General features: G+C 34.5%; 2 long non-coding RNA genes across 2 annotated transcripts; both read left to right on the top strand.

Annotated features, from left to right (window-relative positions):
* The first annotated feature begins 4,451 nt into the window (after positions 1–4,451).
* On the top strand, positions 4,452–4,863 carry LOC111613340. Its single transcript, XR_002754754.1, has 3 exons — positions 4,452–4,534; positions 4,621–4,715; positions 4,794–4,863. It is a non-coding gene; the product is annotated as an uncharacterized LOC111613340 (long non-coding RNA).
* A 246-nt stretch (positions 4,864–5,109) lies between these two features.
* On the top strand, positions 5,110–5,575 carry LOC111613339. Its single transcript, XR_002754753.1, has 3 exons — positions 5,110–5,192; positions 5,264–5,361; positions 5,449–5,575. It is a non-coding gene; the product is annotated as an uncharacterized LOC111613339 (long non-coding RNA).
* Positions 5,576–8,462: the final 2,887 nt, after the last annotated feature.

The raw sequence follows: 8,462 nt of genomic DNA on the forward strand, positions 1-8,462 counted from the left end.
CATAATTATGTAAGTGTACCTTACTATAATAATAAAATAATCAAAAACAACAAATGTAAATTGCAAATTAAGTTTTTTTTTACATTCTTTATTAGACAATACAGTATTTTTAAACTTACAAAAACTTGTATTTAATGTTTTATATATATTACAACAGAATATGCTAAGTGGAAATGCAGATTAGTTAACAATTTAATATAATTTTCACCTAAACATAATTTATAGTTTTTAATGCATAACTGTTAAAACATTTTAAATAATAAGTTATTTTTTCTACAAAATCTCTAATCCATTGGTTTGCTTTTCAAATCAAATCCTGTGAAATCTTAATTATAGACACTGGATATATATTTTCCTACTCAACCAGTTATATAGCACATACAAGGCATCTAGAAATAGTTATTCATTAGTATGGTAATATTATTTTAACAAAAAATAAAAAGGGTTAAAAAAATAGTTTACTATGAAAACATTACAGTACAAATGTAACATTACTTTATCCTGACACTTATATTGATAAACAATTTCCATGATGAAATGTATGGAAATTCTTATTTAAAACATATTTAACTATTATATTCAAAGGAATTTAAATACTTACAGTATTATTGAGTGTTAAATAATTTATACAAGAATTCTATACTTTTAATTTGAAAAATGGTCATACGAATTTGATTATACATATTTACAGATACTGTATATCCATAATGGAACTGGATATATGAAATTTGTGTAAATTTGAAAAGTATTGTTTCTTAACACACAGATTTTGAACTGACATTCAAAAGCACAAAATGTCCATTGACAGAAAGAACTGTCAATTCTAACTAAAGCATTAAAAATTTTTTTCTGATGAAAGTAATCTATGGAGAATAGGCCTATTCTTAATTCAAAATTGTTCAATAACTTTTACATTAAAACTTTATAATTTGATAAGCAAGATTTGTGAAAATTTCTCTTTCAGAGGTATACGAAACTTAGTTAATTTTATTGTTTCATCTAACTATATTAATTAAATGCATATGACAAATTCAAAAAATATTCTGACTTGTCTTAATTATAAATTTCATCTTTTCTTGAACTTTTTATGAATAATATCTGTAACAAAATATAAATTTTCTGTTATTTATTATCTGTGAACGTAAATTTGAAAACACTAATCGTACTATTAAAATTATCTATTGTGTATGATTTGGTTCAGAGTTGCATAAAGATCAAGTATGAAATTAAAATTTGTTCAAAAAAAAATAATCTTACTAATTTATTAAGTAAAAGTAAACCATTTTAAAATTATTAGAGAAGTTGAGGCGCACGTATTTAGCCCAAAACGTGTACGGGTAACGAGTGAGCGCCGCCATCTGGCAGTTCTGGACCGTCGATAATGGCGTTTGCTACGTGTAGCTTGGTGAGTACACGATCGGCTTAAACGTCTTCATTTTTTTGTGTCTGGGGTTAAAATTATGATTTATTTTGCTTCCGCCATTTTTTCAACTTATTTTCCGTGAGTCAATGCGCGATGTTCACTGAGTCACGTGATGTTATGAAATGTGCCTCAACGATTTTTACTTGGACTTTAAACGTGTAACGTGTACTTCTGCTACCCGTACACGTTTAACGTTTGAACTTGTGCCTCAACCTCTCTATTCTTATAAATTTAAGAAAACATGCAAGCTAAACTTTATACTGTATTTTCACTTTATACTCACTCCATATTACGACAACTAAAAAAAATAATCTATTTTGTCACGATTTGTTCTGACAACCAGTTGACGTCATTCAACTCACCAATCAGCGATTTGTGCCATCTGATTATTTAGTCGCACGTGTTATAACTTGAGACTACGAGTTTGACGTCAAAGTGTGAGATGATACCACGTGACATCTTAAACAAGTCGAGAGTTGTAACACGAAAATCTCGAGACTAAGAACACGGAACTTTGTCTGNATAATTTATAGTTTTTAATGCATAACTGTTAAAACATTTTAAATAATAAGTTATTTTTTCTACAAAATCTCTAATCCATTGGTTTGCTTTTCAAATCAAATCCTGTGAAATCTTAATTATAGACACTGGATATATATTTTCCTACTCAACCAGTTATATAGCACATACAAGGCATCTAGAAATAGTTATTCATTAGTATGGTAATATTATTTTAACAAAAAATAAAAAGGGTTAAAAAAATAGTTTACTATGAAAACATTACAGTACAAATGTAACATTACTTTATCCTGACACTTATATTGATAAACAATTTCCATGATGAAATGTATGGAAATTCTTATTTAAAACATATTTAACTATTATATTCAAAGGAATTTAAATACTTACAGTATTATTGAGTGTTAAATAATTTATACAAGAATTCTATACTTTTAATTTGAAAAATGGTCATACAAATTTGATTAAACATACTTACAGATANAAGTTTTGTCTTATAGCAATATAGTATGCAGAAACAAAATGGAAACCTGCAATGTTTTATTTTAAAATATAAGCAAAAAGAACAAAAAGAAATGTTAGTAACATATATTAAAAATAATAAGAAAATGAAGAGTGGAAAATTCGAAAACAAATTTACAAGGAAAAGACAATTCGATTTGTGGAGAGAATTAGTTGAAAAATTAATTGTGTATTGGAGCTAAAAAATCCATTATGTAATGGAAAAAGTATATTAATTTAATTTTTTTTTCATATAATTTTCTTCCTTGATCTATTTCTTAAACTGTTTTGTTTATTAAGATTATATATTAATTTGAACTTAACACTTCTGATTAATAATTTTAATATAGTGTCTATGCTCTTAATAATTTATACATATAATTTACTATCATTTTAATTCTTTTTTTCGATGAATTAGATACTTCTTTTTATTTTCGGAAAATTTGCTGTATAATTTTATCAATTATGAATTAAAATTGTTTTATTAGTGTTGACTCGACACGAAAAGAAATGGCATTTACTCGTGGTCGAAAAATTCGTTGTCTTCTTAAACAACTCTTTCGGCTCTTTCTAACGCTTGGTTGCGATCAGAATAGTATATCCCTCAGACATTTTCACTTTCGTGTAGCGATTTCACACGCTCAACTGAACGTGAGTAGAGGAACTCGCATGGTGAGATGGGAAAGCACGTGAGTTGTAACTCCAGGCTACGAGTTTGACGTCAAAGTGTGAGATGATACCACGTAACATCTTAAACAAGTCGAGAGTTGTAACACGAAAATCTCGAGACTAAGAACTCGGAACTTTGTCCGCTATAGCCAATAAAAAACGTTCGTTTAGAATATTGTATAAAAGAGGATGATGCCCATTGCAAAGATGACCATATCTTATATGATTAATCATAGTTTGGCACAAATAATCGATCTAAGTGGTGGAATCAAAGATGATGATAGAAAATAACCAATAAGTTGAGTTGTCAGTCTGCCAGTCAGGGAGCTTCTGGAACGAATTTGAGAGGTCGAAAACTACATGGATTTTTTAGTGGTCTGTCCCAAATACCTTCTTTACTATCCAATCACCCCACTTTGGCCTGGACAATTCCACAATAGGATTGACAAATAGTGTGCACACAAGGAGGAAAGAGTAAAAAAAGTAATTTTTTCTGATAATGATGTAATTGGTATTCACTGACGTGCGAGTAATTAATATTTACAATTATTAAAGTAGAACGAATAACGGTTTTTTTAAAATTCGAATATTCGAATACATCAAATATTTACTGCACCTCATTATCGCCCACCAGTAACCAATAATTAAATCCACCGAATACTCGTAGTTGATCGCGGGTTCCCATTCTTACCAATAACTGGCTTGCCAAGCGAAGTTGCATGTAGCCAGTCTGTGGTCTTTCCGGCATTTCTTTACGCATCAAACATCTTCATAGAGCTCAATTTCTTATGGAAAGTTCTCCCGGAAAAAATCCACCACCTGGCAACAGGGGAGTGCAGGAAGCGACCTCCCCTTGACGGATCTCTTACGTGTATTGCTTTGCCATATACCATCGACCCGATTCGATCTTCTAATTTTGTAATTTGTGCATTGTGCGATCTTGTGTAAACCTTTTCATTTAACGGGTTGATCATTACTGAAAGACAGACTTAAAATCTTCAAAATTATTTCTGAAGAATTAGTATGAGATTGCCTATTAATTTGGAGATCTTTAACAAAAGCTTATGGATTGTAGAAAAAGAATTTGCTGCTTAACTACCTCATACCTGAAGTTTGTTAACCTGAAAAGGCAGAAAACTTTGCGTATAACAATAACTATAATCATTCATTTCAACAGAAAGGAGAAGTATCTTTCTTTTGCCAAAAAATCATAAAGAATCAATTATTTTTTGAAAATTACAATCATAAAATACAGTATAAAAATTCTCCATAATTTTAATACTTGTAAGAGTAAATTGCGTATTTATATAATAAAATAAATGTAATTAAGAATAATTTAGTTCAGGATACTGAAGATGAAGTGGAGAATTACGAAAAAGGCATCAAAAGAAGATCTCGAAGACAGGCACGAAGCCTTCATACGTACGTAAGTTTTTAAATATAATTATTGTTTGATATATAAAATTTTCAATAAAATTTTAAATTTTGTTTAAATTAATTTAAAGTAGAAGCGAAGAATGGAAGAGAACAGTGGCGATTGCCGACAGGAATTCTCTCTGGAACGATGCCATTGTACCGTACGAAATCTCTCCAAAGATCAGTGGTAGGTTTGATGATAATCGTAATTAATTTTTACAATATTACTATTTTATTAGGTCGTAACTTCTTTTATTCGTGGTAGAAAGTCTAAGAAGAACAATACGCACGGCTATAAGAAAATGGGAATCAGCCACGTGTTTGAGATTTGTTCCTGCAGATGAAACGATTCACGAATACAGCGTGTATTTTGAAAATGAAGGAGAATGTGGGTAAGATACGAATAAATTAATCAGATTTCATCACTGCGTTTAAAACNATAAAGAATCAATTTTTTTTTGAAAATTACAATCATAAAATACAGTATAAAAATTCTCCATAATTTTAATACATGCATGAGTAAATTTAATAAAATTAATGCGTACTTTTATAATAAAGTAAGTGTAATTAAGAATAATTTAGTTCAGGAGAATGAAGATGAAGTGGAGAATTACAAACAAGGCATCAGAAGAAGATCTCGAAAACAGGCACAAAGCCTTCATACGTACGGAAATTTTTAAATATAATTATTGTTTGATATATAAAATTTTTAATTTTGTTTAAATTAATTTAAAGTGGAAGCGAAGAATGGAAGAGAACAGTGGCGATTGCCGACAGGAGTTCTCTCTGGAACGATGCCATTGTACCGTACGAAATCTCTCCAAAGATCAGTGGTAGGTTTGATGATAATCGTAATTAATTTTTACAATATTACTATTTTATTAGGTCGTAACTCTGTTTACTTCTTTTGTTCGTGGTAGAAAGTCTAAGAAGAACAATACGCACGGCTATAAGAAAATGGGAATCGGACACGTGTTTGAGATTTGTTCCTGCCGATGAAACGATCCACGAATACAGCGTGTATTTTGAAAATGAAGGAGTTTGTGGGTAAGATACGAATATATAAAGCGAAATTAAACAGATTGCGTTTAAAACTAACGGTTTTTAATACAATTATATAGCCTGCACAGTCAGTGATAGACCTATGTTTGTTATCTTGAATTTTAAATTTTTATGGTGGTCCCTTTGCAACCAGTAATAATGAAGTAACATGTAAAAATAATCAAAAGTCCTTGCTGCTCCTTTAAGGACCTCTTGGTACAAACGGTAGAGAACGGGGGGGGGGTAGTTAGATGAAGTCAGTGAAAGAAGGGATATGATCATGCTAACTGAAGCAAAATTTGAAGTACAGTATCTCTGTTATGTTTTTCGATTGGGTTATTCTATGGCAAGATCACCACAATTTTTTTGTGTTAAATTTAACAATTAAACTACTGACATAACATATTAATTAGCCTAGTAATTTTAATCAAAATCTGCTAGGCTAATTCGTACGTTATGTCAGTGGTTCCCTTCAGTAGCCAAATGGATAAATCACCCGTTGCCAGCCCGTTGCGAGTTTCCACAATCTCCATCAATCTTCACAATCTCCACAAGCCAGCCCGTTGCGGGCTGGCTTGTGGAGATTTTCGGGTTTCTTTCATATTTTTAACACCTAAATACGAATCAGTTGCACATAGAAAGTCTTTCTGGGAGGCATCTCCTTTAGCAGATTGTCCTAGATATGCATTTTCATAAACAAAGTCACTGGTGTTAAAATTAAAATAGCATTATTTTAATAACAAAGACTTAAAACATTCTTTTAAAAAAATTCACGCAGTGAATATTGTTGCTTAATTAAAGGACCATCCAGGGACTAGGATTTTGTTTAACTCTTTCCATCCTGTGGGCAATAAGATGGTCTTTTCCAGCAAGTCCATTTAATAAAATTGCAGATCATTATCAAATTAATAGGAAATAGTTTATTTAAATGGATGGTGCAAACAGAAGGCTTGGCTGCACGTGCATACATATTATGCTGTGTCAGCCCCTCTTATACAATACTGCTAGTATTTCTTATTCATCGAACAGTTCGACAAATGATTCATGTCCCCCAAGGTAGGGAACCGGCCTTCACGTGCCGGGGAGCCTAGCGGGTATAGAGGATCCAAAGATTCCACTTTGGTATTGGCCACTGATGGTTTTTAGACTCGGGCCTAAGGTTCCAAAGATGTCAGAGTATCATGGGTTTTGGGTTTGTGTATCAGGCCTTAATGAAGTTTGTTGTTCGTGTGCCGCGTCCCTATCTGCAGCCTCTGTCAGGGTTTGTAACATCTCTCTAAACTGGAACCTATCCCTGTTTGGATGGATGGCAACCATAGCTGCAATTTGGTATAGACGCATGCAGACTCACATCAAAACAGAAGGGAGACTGGTACAGTCAAGGCACGTCGGCTGTTGTTAATAGTCTCGTCAATAAGATCAGATGGTCCCTCAGTAAGTCCGATTCTGGAGGATGATTGCTGAAGCTGTTGCTAACAGGATTCTCCAAGAGGACTTGTCTTCGGACAAAATAAAAGGAATGTAGTTGATTAGACTCGTCTGATGCAAGTTGGTAGCCCTGATAAGGAGAGAAAGCGCAGTGGGTGCCCTTCACAGAGCCTTACTTGACAGGGGCACTGTTGAAATACGGTAGGGATCCCTGTTGTGCTATCTGCGCGGCCTGGCCCCAGTCCCTTTGCCTTTGATCGAGCACTGCTCTCGTTGGCAGCAAGATGACCCTCTGCTTACCCTACTTATGAGTGAAGTTCCTAGTGTCCTCTTCAGGATCTGGAGATGCTGGAATGCTGGAACTTCTGGATTCAAACACCGTGTCGATTAGAGATACAGAGGTCATGGATCTAACAGTCCTTACCCTCTGGAACTCGAGACACTCTCATGAACTCCCCATTCTCCTCGGTGGCATGAGGCGAATGGTTGAACTCAAAAGAGGTGGCTGAATGCAGTTGATCCTGCCTCAGCCCACGGCAATGCGAGCCATGTAAAACTCCTTCCAAACGGTAAAAGAGAAGCAGTTTCCTAGGAAAAAGATTGGGCTTTGCACACCTAGTGCTCGTACTCCTGTTGCCGAAGTCTTGTAGGTTGCCAGGGGGATAGCGCCTGTAGTGGCTTACAGGATCCTGCTGACTACTGTCTACTGTGACGTGTGGTAGGCAGATCCTCTCTGAAGCATAGGACAAACTTCCTTATGTCTTGGGGAGGGAGGTGATTAAAGATCAGTCATGCGCTGGATGGGCCATAATCATTTTGGAGAACCAGAAACGGGAAGAAAGCATTCTAGTAGAAATAAAGAGGTGTCTAAAACTAAGCAACCAGCCAGGCTGGGGCAACCTTGATTAGGTGGCTATTTAAATGGGTAGCTGTCCAGGCAGTGGGCCAAACCACTTGTGAGGAGGCCCTTAAACTCTTACATCGATGCCTGAAAGGATGTGGACCGTCTGTGGAAAGATGGGAGTGGCCTCAAACTTTTTTTTCATCTTTTGTATTATGGTGGAACAAATGGAAAGTGTGCATGCGACTCTTGTGCAATGTAAAGTTGAGAATCCTAAGCTAACAGGAGATACTATGGAGCCAAAAAGTGGAAAAGAGGAAGGAAGTGGTGTTTCTAGCACTACGACTAAAAAGTGCCACTCCCATAAGAAGCGGAATGCTAGCAACATATAAAAGGCTGCAAAGGCGAGAAGCAGCCAGTTGTTGTATTTGAAAGGACCAAACAGATCTATGATCTAGCCTCTGACTCGTGCCCTGAAGAGGCTGACTTGATCGCCTCAGAGGAGAAAGTAGTGGTTGATAACATGGCAGCCACAAGAAGTGAGTGGACAATGTGCAGACAGGTACACTGCCCAGCAAAAGTTTTGTCTAACAGCCGATCGACAGCGCATGGGCGGAAGAAGAT

This window comes from Centruroides sculpturatus, unplaced genomic scaffold, assembly GCF_000671375.1.
Source record: "Centruroides sculpturatus isolate CEXI.00-Female unplaced genomic scaffold, Cexi_2.0 scaffold1948, whole genome shotgun sequence".
Taxonomy (NCBI): domain Eukaryota; kingdom Metazoa; phylum Arthropoda; class Arachnida; order Scorpiones; family Buthidae; genus Centruroides; species Centruroides sculpturatus.